Below are 15,326 nucleotides of genomic sequence, written 5' to 3'. Positions count from 1 at the left end.
CAACTACATGTAAAAGAATGAAATTAGAACACTCCCTAACACCATACACAAAAATAAACTCAAAATGCATTAAAGACCTAAAGGTAAGGCCAGACACTGTAAAACCCTTAGAGGAAAACATAGGCAGAACATTCTGTGACATAAATCACAGCAAGATCCTTTTTGACCCACCTCCTAGAGAAATGGAAATAAAAACAAAATTAAACAAATGGGACCTAATGAAACTTCAAAGCTTTTGCACAGCAAAGGAAACCATAAACAAGACCAAAAGACAACCCTCAGAATGGGAGAAAATATTTGCAAATGAAGAAACTGACAAAGGCTTAATCTCTAAAATTTACAAGCAGCTCATGCAGCTCAATATCAAAAAAACAAACAACCCTATCCAAAAATGGGGAGAAGACCTAAATAGACATTTCTCCAAAGAAGATATACAGATTGCCAACAAACACGTGAAAGAATGGTCAACATCACTAATCATTAGAGAAATGCAAATCAAAACTACAGTGAGGTATCACCTCACACCAGTCAGAATGGCCATCATCAAAAAATCTACAAACAATAAATGCTGGAGAGGGTGTGGAGAAAAGGGAACCCTCGTGCACTGTTGGTGGGAATGTAGATTGATACAGCCACTATGTAGAACAGTATGGAGGTTCCTTAAAAAACTAAACATAGAACTACCATATGACCCAGCAATCTCAGTACTGGGTATATACCCTGAGAAAACCATAATTCAAAAAGATACATGTACCACAATGTTCATTACAGCACTATTTACAATAGCCAAGACATGGAAGCAACCTAAGTGTCCATCAACAGATGAATGACTAAAGAAGATGTGGCACATATATACAGTGGAATATGACTGAGCCATAAAAAGAAACGGAACTGAGTTATTTGTAGTGAGGTGGATGGACCTAGAGTCAGTCATACAGAGTGAAGTAAGTCAGAAAGAGAAAAACAAATACCGTATGCTAACACATATATATGGAATATAAAAAAAAAAAAGGTTCTGAAGAACCTAGGGGCAGGACAGGAATAAAGACGCAGATGTAGAGAATGGACTTGAAGACACGGGGAGGGGGAAGGATAAGCTGGGACAAAGTGAGAGAGTGGCATGGACATATACACACTACCAAATGTAAGGTAGATAGCTAGTGGGAAGCAGCCGCATAGCACAGGGAGATCAGCTTAGTGCTTTGTGACCACCTAGAGAGGTGGAATGGGGAGGGTGGGAGGGAGACGCAAGAGAGAGGGGATATGGGGATATATGTATACCTATAGCTGATTTGCTTTGTTATACAGCAGAAGCTAACACAATATTGTAAAGGAATTATACTCCAATAAAGATGTTAAAAAATAATTCTCTAAATAGTTGATTGCAGGGGTGTAGGGCTTATTTTAAACATGACTCCTTTGTAAGAATCAAAAAATTAAAGAGAGATAAAATATACTGAAAACAAAAGAACTTGTTCGGTTTGTACTCTTGAAAATGTGAATTTTATTTGGTTTAAGTCTCACTAGCTATATATATATATTTTTAAATTAATATATTTATTTTTGGCTGCTTTGGTTCTTCGTTGCTGCGTGCGGGCTTTCTCTAGTTGCAGTGAGTGGGGGCCACTCTTCATTGCGGTGCGCGGGCTTCTCCTTGCGGTGGCTCCTCTTGTTGTGGAGCACTGGCTCCAGGCGCGCGGGCTTCAGTAGTTGCAGCACATGGGCTCAGGAGTTGTGGCTCACGGGCTCTAGAGCGCAGGCCCAGTAGTTGTGGCGCACGGGCTTAGTTGCTCCGCAGTATGTGGGATCTTCCCGGACCAGGGATCAAACCCGTGTCCCCGGCATTGGCAGGCAGATTTGTAACCACTGTTCCACCAGGGAAGTCCACTAGCTATATTTTGTAACTTTGAAATTAAGACTTCACTTGGTCTGAAATTTGAAGAAAAAAACAATAACCAAAGTCTGCCACAGAAAAAGAAATGTCAATCTTAGACTTTTTTATTTTTAAGGTAAGGAACTTCAATAATATAAATCAAGAAAATGGAAAAGATGTAGCGATGGTGAAAAAAATGTGACAGTAATCATTCATCCAAAAAAGTTTATATTCCTATTACCTTAAGCCAAAATGTGTCTTATTGCAAATATATTTAAGGTTTAAGAATTACTTACTTTACACCCTTTTCCCAATAAACGAACACCTAATTTACCAAGCCAGAAATGTTTTTTATATATAGATTATTTAAATTGTACAAAATTACATAAAGATTTAGGAAAAAATGATAGATATCTCACTACATAGTAGGTTTAGTAGCATAGATATTAGAGGAACAAATTTTATACCCTCTGTAATCGTAACGTTTTATTATCTTCTTGTGCACTAATGTTTCAGTGAACAAAATTTATGAGTATGTTGAATTCTTAACATCCATGCCTTAAAAAGTGTTAAAGCCTATTGTCTATTAAATCACTGTTTTTATACTTTGAAGTATACAAAAGGCAAAAGGCAAAAGGCAAAAAAAAAGGGGGGGGGGAGGGAGGGGAAAACGGCAGAAAATAATTCACATCTGCACAAACACATTCTCAGTGGACTCAGTTGTATTTATTACCATCATAGTTCTTCTCACTGTACATGTAGTGGCTTCAACAATACCTGTGTTTATTCCAGAAAGGATGACTTCACTCTTCTTCATAGGTTTCTGAGATCCGTTTCTTAATTTTCAGGCAATATCTCAAAAGCCCATCAAATATTAATAAGTCAGATCGAATGGCAGGATGCTGTTCAATGTTTGGAAGTCACCAGGATAGCTCAGATTTTTCAGCAATTTCAACCCTAGTGTTCTTTAGTCCTTTTACTTGTCACGGAAATGTTTGCTGCTTGAGAATCCACAATGAAAAAAAAAAATCAGCCAGATGCTAATTCTCTGGTGATAATTGCAGAGATGTAGAAACCTACAATGATTCAGAGAATGACAGTAAGTGGTGAAACTTTTGTACATGCTGGGGTTTTCTGTTGTTGTTGCCTTTTTTTTTTTTTTTTTTTTTGACTTTTTAAAGGTTCCTCTATCCAAACAGCAGAGAACCCACAGAAGAGGAAGCAGGAACTTTAGCCACTTCAGGTGTATTGTATGCGCATTAAGGCCAGTTCTCCCAAATCACCACACGTATTGTAATTACCAACACCTTTTTTTACCCTGTACCTTTATATACATCGTATATTCCTCTGTCAAACTGCATAGAAGTAGTCACTGTTGCGACGCCTTCCCGAGCACAGCATGGAATAGTTGCATGCCTGCTCTCCACGGAGACTCTTAAAACAGCAGGCTGCCTCTGCAAGCCCTTTCCGATCGAGATCTTTGTCAGCTTTGAGATGCCCAGTCCTGGAGTTCATAATGTCTCCCTCCTCCGGTTGGTAAACTTCTGCACGTACGGAGGAGGCACGTTTGGAGAATCGGTTTGTGACGAGGCTGTTCACTCTGCCTGCATTCGCGGCTTCTTCCTAATTGTCCTTGTCGTGGGTCCTGTCCCAGCTGCTGGGAACGACACCCCTGTTAAGTGCCCGAGTCGCCCTAGGCCCCTCCTCCCCACCCACGCGCTGTGTCCTCTGTGCGCCTGCGCAGGTGGAGCTGTGCGCTGCAGACGCCAGGCTAGTGTCTCCTCGCCTCGTCCCGCGCCGCGATCTCCAGGCGGGGCCTGCCGGGCACTCAGGAGCACCTTTTCCGCCCTCCCACTCTGCCTTCTGCAGCCGGGTCTGGCTCTTGGGGCTAGGGCCTCCTCAGGGGCCCCTCCTCCCGCGATCAGGGCCTCCCGCTCCCGAGTCCTCTCTAGCTGCATCCCCGGCTCTCCTCCCCGCCCCCGGACCCCTCTTCCTTCCCGGACTCTTTCCCCTGTTCAGGACTTAGAGAGCTGAAGCAGGCCCTGTTGGCAGCGAACAGCGGAGTAGCGGAGCACCGAGAGAAAGAGCTCTTGGGGAGGGAGGTGGACCAGCCCACACTCACCTTTTCTCTCGCTCCACACCTAGGGTAGAGCTCAGCCAGTCGGCTTCCTCAGTAGCAGAGTTGTTACCCAATGAGAGCAGGACTCCAAGATCTCTCTGTCTATTGACAAGAGGCGCAGTTCCCCAGATCTCGGAATTAGGGAGGTTCCCGCCACGTTACCTGAGCAGACGAGTGGGAGCTTGGTTGGGGAAAGACACTTCTTCCCTTACGTGAGTTACGCCTTTGATCCTGGGGCTGATCTGGAGTTTGGGGGAAATTCACTGGCTGGGGCACAATTCGAAAAAACCCTCAGGTTTGGTGGAGGGGCTGGAACGTAGTCCTGGCTACAGTTGTTTCTGAAAGGGGAAATGAGGTCTGTCCCTGGAAACGTAAAAAGAACAGAATAAAGTAAAAGGATGTGTATTTCTTTTGCAGTGCCCAAGGGGGGAGCACGTTCTAATTTTAAAAACGGATGGGTCTTCTAAGACCCAACATTAACTTCATAAAAAAATGTTGCCTAAGATCACTCTCTCTCTGAATTCTGTATGTAACAAACAAATCATGGCAAATGTGTTTTCTTGAGTGAACTTCTTTCCAGGATAAAATACTCTAAGTGACAAATGTTGATTACATTCTCACAGGCAGGTTCACCATTGAGAGAACTGAAGCCATCTACATTCACATAGATTTATAAGTGACTACCTTTATATGACCTATTCACTCTTTTTCATCAACGTAAATTTGCTATTCCAGCAAGCTTTTGCCCGGGGACATGAAAGCTGCAAATATCTTCATTGTTGATTCCAGTAACTTCCTCAAAGACCCAACCATTCTTCAACAGAGAAGCTCAAAGTACAGTTTACATCCCAAGACTTCTTGAACCCTTGCCTTGTTATATCCACATCCTAAACTGTTACCCAACCCTTATCTTATCCTGATCAATCCTCTACGTTAAAGACACAACTTAAACCAGACTTCAAAACCTTCATAAATAACCCAATCTTGCTCTCCTCCCTCTGAGACACAAATAAAATTCTGTCAAGGTATTGTTCTCCATGATTTCTAGAAGCAAATGACGTAGCTTTGTCTTAGCAACAGGTTGCTTTGGGGATCTTTCTAGGAGCCGACAGTTGACATTCTTGGAGGTCTCAGCAAGACCTAGTCAGTTTCTGCTGCTGCAGCCCAACACCTCAGACTCAAAATCCTTGTGTTCCTCTGAGGTCCCCTGAACTTTCTCTCCGGGCACTCTGCACTCAAAGGTAGGGAAAGTAAATCATATATTAAGTTGAACTCTAGTTTCTCTTTGTTGAACTCCCCAAGTGGTGAGTTTATTTTGCCCGTGGGAGCAAAGAAACGTTTTTAGGGATCGTTTTGCTTATCTGATCAAAATATTTAAAGCTCTTATACTTGGTGAAAATCTGCCTTATTAGCAATACTACAACGTGTCTCTATCTTTGTCACATGTCGTTGTACTTGTGTAAAGGAAAAGTTCATAGGAAAGAGAACAGGCATAGGCTCTGATAAATCTGTTTCTCAAGCGGGTCCCGGGGACGAAGAAGTTCAGGTTTTGTTTCAGGCTGGAGGGGCCGTCTGAAACAAGCATGGCATCAAACGCTTCGCTCTGGAAGCCCTCAACAGTCAGCTTCCCGCTTCCCCGGTTGTCCAAAGAACAGAAGAACCCAGAGAAGGCTGGAAGAAGGCGGGAGGAAAGGAAGGCGAAAGTCTCCAAAGGGACAAGCTGAGCAGCAGTTCCCGAAAGTCAGGCAGTCTTAGTCCCACCTCCCTCCTTTAAAGCTGTCGGAGCAGAAGAGGGAGCACTCTCCTCCTCCAGCCTTGGACGGAGCTGGGAGGCCTTCGCTTCGCCAGATAAGGAGCGACCTGGGTGGGGCGCTGGCGGCGGGCGAGGCGCGCCGTGGAGCAGGTGAGCTCGGGGGAGCCAGGTGCGCGCCAGCCCCCGGGGCTGGGAGGGGAAGGGACCGGGGCCCCAGGGCCTGGGCCAGGCAGAGTCCCCCACCTGGGGGACCCAAGTAGGGGCAGGGTTTTTATTTCAGGGGCCGCTTCGTGTTATGCTCCGTGCCGGTGGGAGCGGGGTGGTGGGCTCGGACGAAGCCTAGGGTCAGCCGCGATCTGATTCCTACCTCTCGACGATGGCCAGGCTCAGCTCTGGGGAACCCGAGCCAGGGAAGAGTGAGAAGCAGGGTAAGGAAGAGGGAGAGGAGGGGGGAGGGAGAGAGAAAAAGAAAAGGGAGGGGTAAGAGGAGGCGGAGAAAGAGGGGAGAGGGAAGGAAGGCAGGAGGGAGGGAGGGAGAGAGAGAGAGAGGAGGGCAAAGAGAGAAAGAAGAGGAGGGAGGAGGGGGGAGAGAGAGAGAGAGAAAAGAGAGGGAGCGGGAGAAAGGGGGGGTAGAGAGAAAGAAGGGGGGAGTGGGAGAGGGAGAGAGAGAAAGAAGGGGGCCAAGGAGGGAGGAGAAGACAGAAGAAGGAGGGGAAAGGGAGGAGAGAGAGATAGGAGAGAATCATCTCTCATTTTACAAACAGAAAACTAAGGCTCAGAGAGGCTGAAGTGAGTTTCCTAAACAGCTCATTCCCAGTAAATGATGAAGCCACTGCTTCTGCTCCATTGTGAAATAGTCAAGTGAATAAACCTACTCTTTACATAACTTCTACTTGACCAGAAATGCAGGGGCTAGAACTTAAACTAAACAACAAGGTGAAGAAGTAACCCAGGAGGTGAACATTCTACAAACAATTTCTCTGTTCTCTTCAACAAATCATTGCTTTTTCTAGAATAGAAGAGCTCAAAAGACATATTAAAGACAACTTATGTACCTCAATTGGATCTTGGTCTGATATAAGAAAAAGTCCAAATTTTTCAGATGGAAAGTGGTAATCAGGGTTAAAATGTCATGATGTCTCTAACTGTAAAATAATGTAGTAAAATAAGAAGATGATGTAAATTTGCAAAGAAAATGAGCACATTACCCTATGTTACAAGTATATGGAGGCTCATTATACTATTCTCTTTTTTTTCTATTTGAAAATGTTCATAATCAAAAGTCACCAAAAATATACTCTCTGGGGCTTTGTGACCTTGAGTAAATAGTTTGATCTGTCTGGGGGTTCAAAGGCTTTATTAGTGAAGTGGGACTAATAATACCTCACAGGGTTGTAAGAATTATATGAGGTAGTTTATGAAAAGTAATCAGAACAGGGCATAGTTCCTCACATGCACACTTCATTCATTCATTGAATATATCTTTGCTGAAGGCTTGCCCTGGGCCAGGCTTTGTGTTAGATGATGGAATTCTGAAGACAGATGGCTGCTACCCTCCATGGCTTTCATTCTAGTGGTATATATCACTATTGAAGATTTCACTATTTTATTTACATTGTTCATTCCCTTCTGGGGAGACATCAGAGGGAAGATAGATGGGGAAAAACCATACAGAATCTCTCTTTAAACTAAAAACTAAAGCTGCAACAAAAGTTTCTCACTAACTTCCCAGGCAGACTCTCACTTTACGTTTATTCTGCCTTCATGGTACTACACAATTCTCTTCCCATCTGTTTCCCTATAATTATACCATCTCGGTATCATCTTCATCTTAAATGGAGGCCAGATTTTAACATCAGTGTATCTAGAACACACTTTTGAATTCTCCAACTGAAAATCCATCTGTAGGGTATTTATACCTGCATTCAAATTCCATCTCTGCTTTGTAGCTCTGGGCTTGGGCAGGTCACCTATCTTCTCTGAGTTATACTTTCTCCATCTGCAAAATGAAGACATATCTACGTGGTATATATGTGGGCATTGGCAATTAGACATAATTTTTGTAAAGTGTTTGATATACTGCTCTATAAAAAGGAGATGTTATTGTTCAGATCATTATAATTAGTGGATAAACTGTCTACATGCTAACTTAACATCTCTAAAGAAAGTGAGGGTGGAGCTGAAAGGTGGGTTAGGGGGTCCCTGTTAATCTTACTCTCTGTACGATTAATGATAGCCATGAAGACACTGCTGTAACTTGACCCTTTTGAAATTAGTGTTTCAGCTGAATTGTCTATTCATCTTCAAGCCATCATGAACTCTGAGAAGCCCAAGTCACAGAAGGACTCAAGATAAAAAGAGTAAGACAAATACTGAGCACTGCTTTTATAAGGTATGTTTGTAAATACTATTTATGGAATATACCAGTATTAGACTTAGCCATTCTTGACACTGGGCTTCAGAGTTTTTCCTGCCAAGAAATGACCTCGTTGTATGTAGGGAATAGTAAAAAATTTAAAATCTGTCTCATCTATTTTATTCTTTTTATTTTAGTAGGATGGTGGTAGGGAGGTGTTTTAATAAGAATCTTGGCCATATCAAAGCAGCCTTTAATAAAAAGCTATTGTAACACTTCCTGAACAACAACCAAGAAATCAAATATAACATATTATAGTAAACTATGGAATGAAAACAAAACGAATGCTGTTTCATAGCATGAAAATATACACCATCCCAAACATGGCTGATCTATTCAATAACAATAGTAACCTACATTTGTATAATGCCTTACAGTTTATAAAACAATTTTTTTTAATGTTTGTTCTTACCATAACCTTGTTAGGCAAGCAGGGAGGACTTTATTATCCTCAATTTGTTCACGAGGAGAGAGGAGAGTGAGTTGTTGCTTAAGGCAGAAGTGGAATGAAGACTTGCACTTAAGTTTACTGACATTAATTCAGGTCTCTTTCTACTAACTGGGCTCTGTTATCATATCAAACCATCATCTCCTTTCCTGAGTCTAAAACGCTCCTTGAATTTTTCAACAAGAAGGCTCAGAAATGGTAAACATTTGAGGACTTCCCTGGTGGTGCAGTGGTTGAGAGTCTGCCCACCGATGCAGGGGACACGGGTTCGTGCCCCAGTCTGGGAAGATCCCACATGCGGCGGAGCGGCTGGGCCCGCGAGCCATGGCCGCTGAGCCTGCACGTCTGGAGCCTGTGCTCCACAACGGGAGAGGCCCCAACAGTGAAAGGCCCAAGTACCGCCAAAAAAAAAAAAAAAAAAAAGAAAAGAAAAAAGAAATGGTAAACATTTGAGACCGCAAGTTAAAAACCTTTAACTTTTCTTTTATCCGGTTCTAACTAGAACATCCCTGTATCTAGAAAAGCCAAGACCAAGATAGTTCTGTTTTTCTCTGTCCTACTCCATGATCCAGTGAGCTGATAACCATGTACTACCCCAGTCCCCTTTTGAAACTGTCTATATCTGCCCAAGAATCTTTTAACTAGTCAGAAATCCATTACAGTGTTCCATTGGGGTGTATGACATTTCTGAAAGCATTAGGCCGAAGGGATACTTTTTGAGAGTCTGTATGTATGCCCAGAGTACCTTTATATTACCTTTTGTTCCCTTTTGGGGTTTTTTTTTGGATCCAAAATATTAATACCATTACCAAGAAGGAAAAGAAAAGTTAACATATTAATGTGTCAGTCATTGTGCTAGTCAGGCACCCAAGTCAATTTCTTGCCCTGGAAGAGGAAAAGATTCTGGGCACAGGAGCGAGCGGTCAAAGGCACGAAGCCCTGAGGGATGGAGCTGAGGCAGTGTGTGTGGAGGGAGAAGGAAGTCCCTGAACTTGGTTCTCACCAGACACTGAGAGGTACATGGGAAAGGAGCTACCACTGGCGCTTGGGCAACGACCCTGGAGCAAGGGGCCAAAGGAGGAAAAGAGACTGACAATCAAGTTTTCCCTCTCCTACCTCCACTATTGTCCCTTTTCAACCCTAGCTGGCCTTTCTCCTCCACCCTGGACTTCCCTGGGCCCCCTAGATGGCAGCTTTTGTTGTAACCCCTGATATACATTGTGCTTCTATAGGAGGAAAGGTACCTAATTCAGTCGATGGGGTTTAAGCAAGATTTGAGGTGAGGAAAGAAATGACGTGAACTTGTGGATGAGACACTTTGGATGGACTCAATGTACGGCTGTTGTGGAATTGATGCCATATACGCCCCCACTCCCATCTCATAAGCACCAGAGGGCATTCTCCTGTTTAGGAACTGCTTCATGTGGGATGTGTAGATTGTCCCCAAACTATTTCCCTGTCCCGTCTGGATATTCCAGCAAAAAAAAAAAATAATAATACAGAATCCCAAAAGGAGAAAGCGAATTCGGGGCTTTGCTAAAAGACCCGAAAGGGGGTCTGAACTCTCAGAGAGGCCGTTTCCAGGTACCACATCGCCACCTGCCGGATGGAGCTACAAAATGCACACTTTCTAAACAAGAGCAGCCCTTCACTGGTAGTTAAACTGATGTTGAAACTGACCAGGGGAATTTCCATCTGGCGTCCCATTTTGGGGGGGTTTTCAACTCCGACTCACCGACTAACAATGGAAGGATTGAAAGGCATTGGCAGTCAAATGCAAATGGTATATTCAGGAGCTCAGTCAGCCCCCCAGCCTAGGCATCATGTTGGATTTTACATGAAAAAGTGGCAGCTGCCTTTCTGGGAGAAATCTTAACCCCTACTTCATCCCCGCCCCGCCCCGCCCCAGGACTTTTTTTTCCCTCCAAGGAGGAGTCACCTTACCTTCTGATAGAGAGAAATCAGATCATCTTAATCCAGTCAGAGATGAAACTGCCTTGAAACGGAGTTACAAAATGTTGAGGCTCTGTCTACCTCTGGTCTGCTCTGCCCTCCAGGGGTCCCAGCTGAGAGCTTGGGATATTTACTAATACCCCTTCCCTTATCAAATTCTGAACTCCAATTTTTATCTCATCAGCACTATAAGCCTTTAGGCAACTCCACTCCACTTTTCATTGACTTACCTACCCTCATTGGGGTGGGGGAAGCCTGAAAATTAGTGCCAGCCTTAAGGATCTGAAGAACACAGAACTAACCATCTCTGTCATGTATGCATTTGCTTTATCAGTCTGGCCCCTGCAGAAATCTAGTAAGTCCTGGAGAATGACAGTTGACTTCCACAAAGTCAGCCAAGTGGTAGGTCCAGTTGTAGCCACTGTGCCAGATGTGGTATCTTTGCTAAAGCAAAGAAACACGGTCTCAGGTATATGGTATGTGGTCATTGATTGGATGAATGTGATTTTTTTTTTCTTTCACTATTAGAAAAGGGGATCATAAGTAGTTGAACTCACACAGAAGAGACAATAGTATATATTGTTTAGTTTTGCCCCAAGATTGTATTAACACACTCTCCTTTTGTTACAATAGAGAGAGAAAAATCTGGATGGTGTGTATTTCTGGCAGTCTATCTCATTAGTCCACTATATCATGCTAATCAAGCCAGATGACCAAGAAGTAGTCAACATCTTAGAGGCCCTGGCACTCACACATTTCAGATATTGGGAGATAATTCCTATGGAGAACCCACTAAGTCTGGGGTGTGCCAGGACATCTCATCTAAAGAAAATGATATATCCCACTATGAAGAAGGAGATAACACTGCCTCTGGTTTCTGACAGTAGCATATTTCACACCTGGGTATACTGCTTCGGCCCAGTTACAGGCTGCCAGCTTTGAATGGGACTTAGATTAGGAAAGGGTTCTGCCGAAAATCCAGTCTATGGTGAAGAGTGCTGCTGCTTGGATGATCCAGCCTAGCTGACCCTATGATATTAGAAGTATCAGATGTGGAAAAAAGATACCATGTAGAGTTTAGGGCACATGTGGGAGAATCTCAATGCAGACTCCCGTGGTTCTGCAGCAAGGCCATGCCATTTGCGGTGGAGAATTATATGTCTTTGGAATAACAAATTTTGGTGTGCTAGTGAACCCAGGTAAAGATGGAGCACCTGACCATGAGACGTCATGTGACAATTCTTCCAGAACTGCCCATTGTGTGGTGAGTTCTATCAGATTTGCCAAGTCATAGTTCAGGTGTGGCCAAAAATATCCTCTTGTAATTTGGAAGTGGTACACCCAGAACTGAGCATGAGTGAGAAAAAAATCACAAGTGAGTTGCATGGGCAATGTGGGGAGCATTCCTGCAAAGACATCCATGTCCTTATTCTTGGAACCTATGAATATGTTAAGTTATTTGATAAAGGGCGAATGTGAGGCATCTCTGAATGACCATTTTTAGCTCCTGAGCTTCCTGTTGGGCAAGAGTCTTATAGGGTACAAGTTCCAAAGTTCCCAAAGACCAACTTCAGGTTCAATAATTTGCTAAAAGATTAGTTGAGCTCAGAAAACCATTATACTCATGGTATGGTTTATTACAATGAAAGAATACAGATAAAAATCAGCAAAGGAGTAAGATTTATTCTAGGCATACAAGGCTGATTCAACATTCAAAAACTTATTGATGTGATTCATCACATGAACTGGCTAAAGAAGAAAAGCCATATGATCATATCAGCAGATACATTAAAACATTCAACAAGGGCTTCCCTGGTGGCCCAGTGGTTGAGAGTCCACCTGCCGATGCAGGGGACACGGGTTCGTGCCCCGGTCCGGGAAGATCCCACATGCCGTGGAGCGGCTGGGCCTGTGAGCCATGGCCACTGAGCCTGCGTGTCCGGAGCCTGTGCTCCGCAACGGGAGAGGCCACAACAGTGAGAGGCCCGTGTACTGCAAAAAAAAAAAAAAAAAAAAAAAAAAAAAATCAACAAAACATGATACTATACACAGAAAATCCTAAAGATGTCACCAAAAAACTACTAGAACTAATCAATGAATTTGGTAAGTTTGCAGGATACAAAATTAGTGCACAGAAATCTCTGGCATTCCTATATACTAACAACAAAAAATCAGAAAGAGAAATTAAGGGAACAATTCCATTTACCATCGGAAGAAAAAGAATAAAATACCTAGGAATAAACCTACCTAAGGAGGCAAAAGACTTGTACTCAGAAAACTATAAAACACTGATGAAAGAAATCAAAGATGACATAAACAACAACAACAACAAAAAAAACAAAGATGACATAAACAGATGGAGAAATACACCATGTTCTTGGATTGGAAGAATCAACATTGTGAAAATGACTTTACTACCCAAAGCAATCTACAGATTCAATGCAATCCCTGTCAAACTAGCTATGGCATTCTTCACAGAACTAGAACAAAATATTTCACAATCTGTATGGAAACACAAAAGACCCCGAATAGCCAAAGCAATCTTGAGAAAGAAAAACGGAGCTGGAGGAATCAGGCTCCCTGACTTCAGATGATACTACAAAGCTACAGTAATCAAGACAGTATGGTACAGGCACAAAAACAGAAATATAGATCAATGGAACAGGATAGAAAGCCCAGAGATAAACCCATGCACATATGGTCAACTAATTTATGACAAAGGAGAAAAGAACATACAATGGAGAAAAGACAGCCTCTTCACTAAGTGGTGCTGAGAAAACTGGACAGCTACATGTAAAAGAATGAAATTAGGACAGTCCTTAACACCATACACAAAAATAAACTCAAAATAGTTTAAAGACCTAAATGTAAGACTGGACACTATAAAACTCTTAGAACAAAACATAGGAAAAACACTCTTTGACATAAACCAAAGCAAGATCTTTTTTGACCCATCTCCTAGAATAATGAAAATAAAAACAAAAATAAACAAATGGAACCTGATGAAACTTCAAAGCTTTTGCACAGCAAAGGAAACCATAAACAAGACCAAAACCATAAACCCTCAGAATGGGAGAAAATATTTGCAAATGAAGCAACTGACAATGGCTTAATCTCTAAAATTTACAAGCAGCTCATGCAGCTCAATATCAAAAAAACAAATAACCCAATCCAAAAATGGGGAGAAGACCTAAACAGACATTTCTCCAAAGAAGATATACAGATGGCCAACAAACACGTGAAAGAGTGCTCAACATCACTAACCATTAGAGAAATGCAAATCAAAACTACAATGAGGTATCACCTCACACCAGTCAAAATGGCCATGATCAAAAAATCTACAAACAGTAAATGCTAGAGAGGGTGTGGAGAAAAGGGAACCCTCTTGCACTGTTGGTGGGGATGTAAATTGATACAGCCACTATGGAGGACAGTATGGAGGTTCCTTAAAAAACTAAAAATAGAACTACCATATGACCCAAAAATCCTACTACTGGGCACACACCCTGAGAAAACCATAATTCAAAAGGACACATGTACCCAATGTTCATTGCAGCACTATTTACAATAGCCAAGACATGGAAACAACCTAAGTGTCCAACAACAGATGAATGGATAAAGAAAATGTGGTATATATATACAATGGAATATTACTCAGCCATGAAAAGGAATGAAATTGGGTCACTTGTAGAGACATAGTTGGACCTAGAGACTGTCATAAGAGTGCAGTAAGTCAGAAAGAGAAAAACAAATATCATATAATAATGCATATATGTGGAATCTAAAAAAATGGTACAGATGAACCTATTTACAGGGCAGGAATAGAGATGTAGAGGTAGAGAATGGACATGTGGACATGGTGAGGGGAGGGGAGGGGTGGGAGGAAATGAGAGATTAGGTTTGACATAAATACATTGCATGTGTAAAATAGATGGCTAGTGGGAACCTGCTGTATAGCACAGGGAGCTCAGCTCAGTGCCCTGTGACTACCTAGATGGGTGGGATGGTGGGGGGGGAGGGAGGTCCAAGAGGGAGGGGATAAGTATACATATAGCTGATTCACTTCATTGTACAGCAGAAATTAACACAACATTGTAAAGCAATTATACTCCAATAAAAAAAATTTTGACCAAATCCAATACCCATTTATAAAAACTATCCACTAACTAGAAATAGAGGGGAACTTTCTCAAGTTGATAAAGAACACCTACAAAAATCTTACAGCCAATATCATACTTCATGATGAGAAACTAGATGCTTTCTTGCTAAGATCAGAAACAAGGCAAGGATGTTGGCTTTCACCACACCTATTCAATATCATACTGAAAGTCCTAGCTAATGCAATAACACAAGAAAAGGAAGTAAAAGGTACACTATTTGGGAAGGAAAAAATAAAACTAATCTTTGATCACAGATGATATAGTTGTCTATGTACTTTGCAGAAAATCCCAAAGAATCGACAAAAAACTCCTGGAACTAATAAGCAGTTACAGCAAGGTTGCATGATACATGATTAATATACAAAACTCAATTGCTTCTGTATGAACCAGCAATGAGGAATTGGAATTTGGAGTGTAAAACATAATACCATTTACTTTACCGCTCCCCGCAAAGAGAAATATTCAGGCATAAATCTAACAAAATATGTATAAGATCTATATGATGAAAACTCCAAAGAAAATCTAAATAACTGGAGATATATTCCATGTACATGTATAAGAAGACTCAGTGTTGTCACATAGTCAGTTCTTCCCCACTTGATCT

At 42.2% G+C, this 15,326-nt stretch overlaps 1 protein-coding gene and 1 long non-coding RNA gene across 4 annotated transcripts in view; one reads left to right on the top strand and one right to left on the bottom strand.

Annotated features, from left to right (window-relative positions):
• Positions 1-1,972: 1,972 nt before the first annotated feature.
• LOC309807751 lies at positions 1,973-6,180 on the bottom strand. 2 transcript variants are annotated; one of them, XR_014294665.1, is made up of 3 exons: positions 6,113-6,180; positions 3,996-4,355; positions 1,973-3,527 (listed from the first exon to the last, which is right to left on the bottom strand). It is a non-coding gene; the product is annotated as an uncharacterized lncRNA (long non-coding RNA). The 2 variants fall into 2 exon arrangements; XR_014294666.1 differs by lacking the exon at positions 6,113-6,180 and having other exon boundaries at positions 1,973-2,949; positions 3,198-3,527; positions 3,996-4,354.
• The window catches only part of DTX4 (deltex E3 ubiquitin ligase 4), a 52,507-nt gene continuing 43,007 nt past the window's right edge, over positions 5,827-15,326 (top strand). The window contains exons 1-2 of one of the 2 annotated variants that reach the window (XM_082627607.1): positions 5,827-5,895; positions 8,022-8,137. The gene's annotated coding sequence lies outside the window, so the exon portion shown is untranslated. Of the gene's footprint in view, positions 5,896-6,527; positions 8,138-15,326 lie in introns of those variants that run through there. The other variant, XM_082627608.1, reaches the window with a different exon arrangement.

Source organism: Mesoplodon mirus (genome assembly GCF_964341445.2).
Source record: "Mesoplodon mirus genome assembly, chromosome: 7".
NCBI classification, from domain to species: Eukaryota; Metazoa; Chordata; class Mammalia; order Artiodactyla; family Ziphiidae; genus Mesoplodon; species Mesoplodon mirus.
The sequence above is the reverse complement of the archived record's forward strand: the minus strand, read 5'-3'. Positions and strand labels throughout refer to the sequence as shown.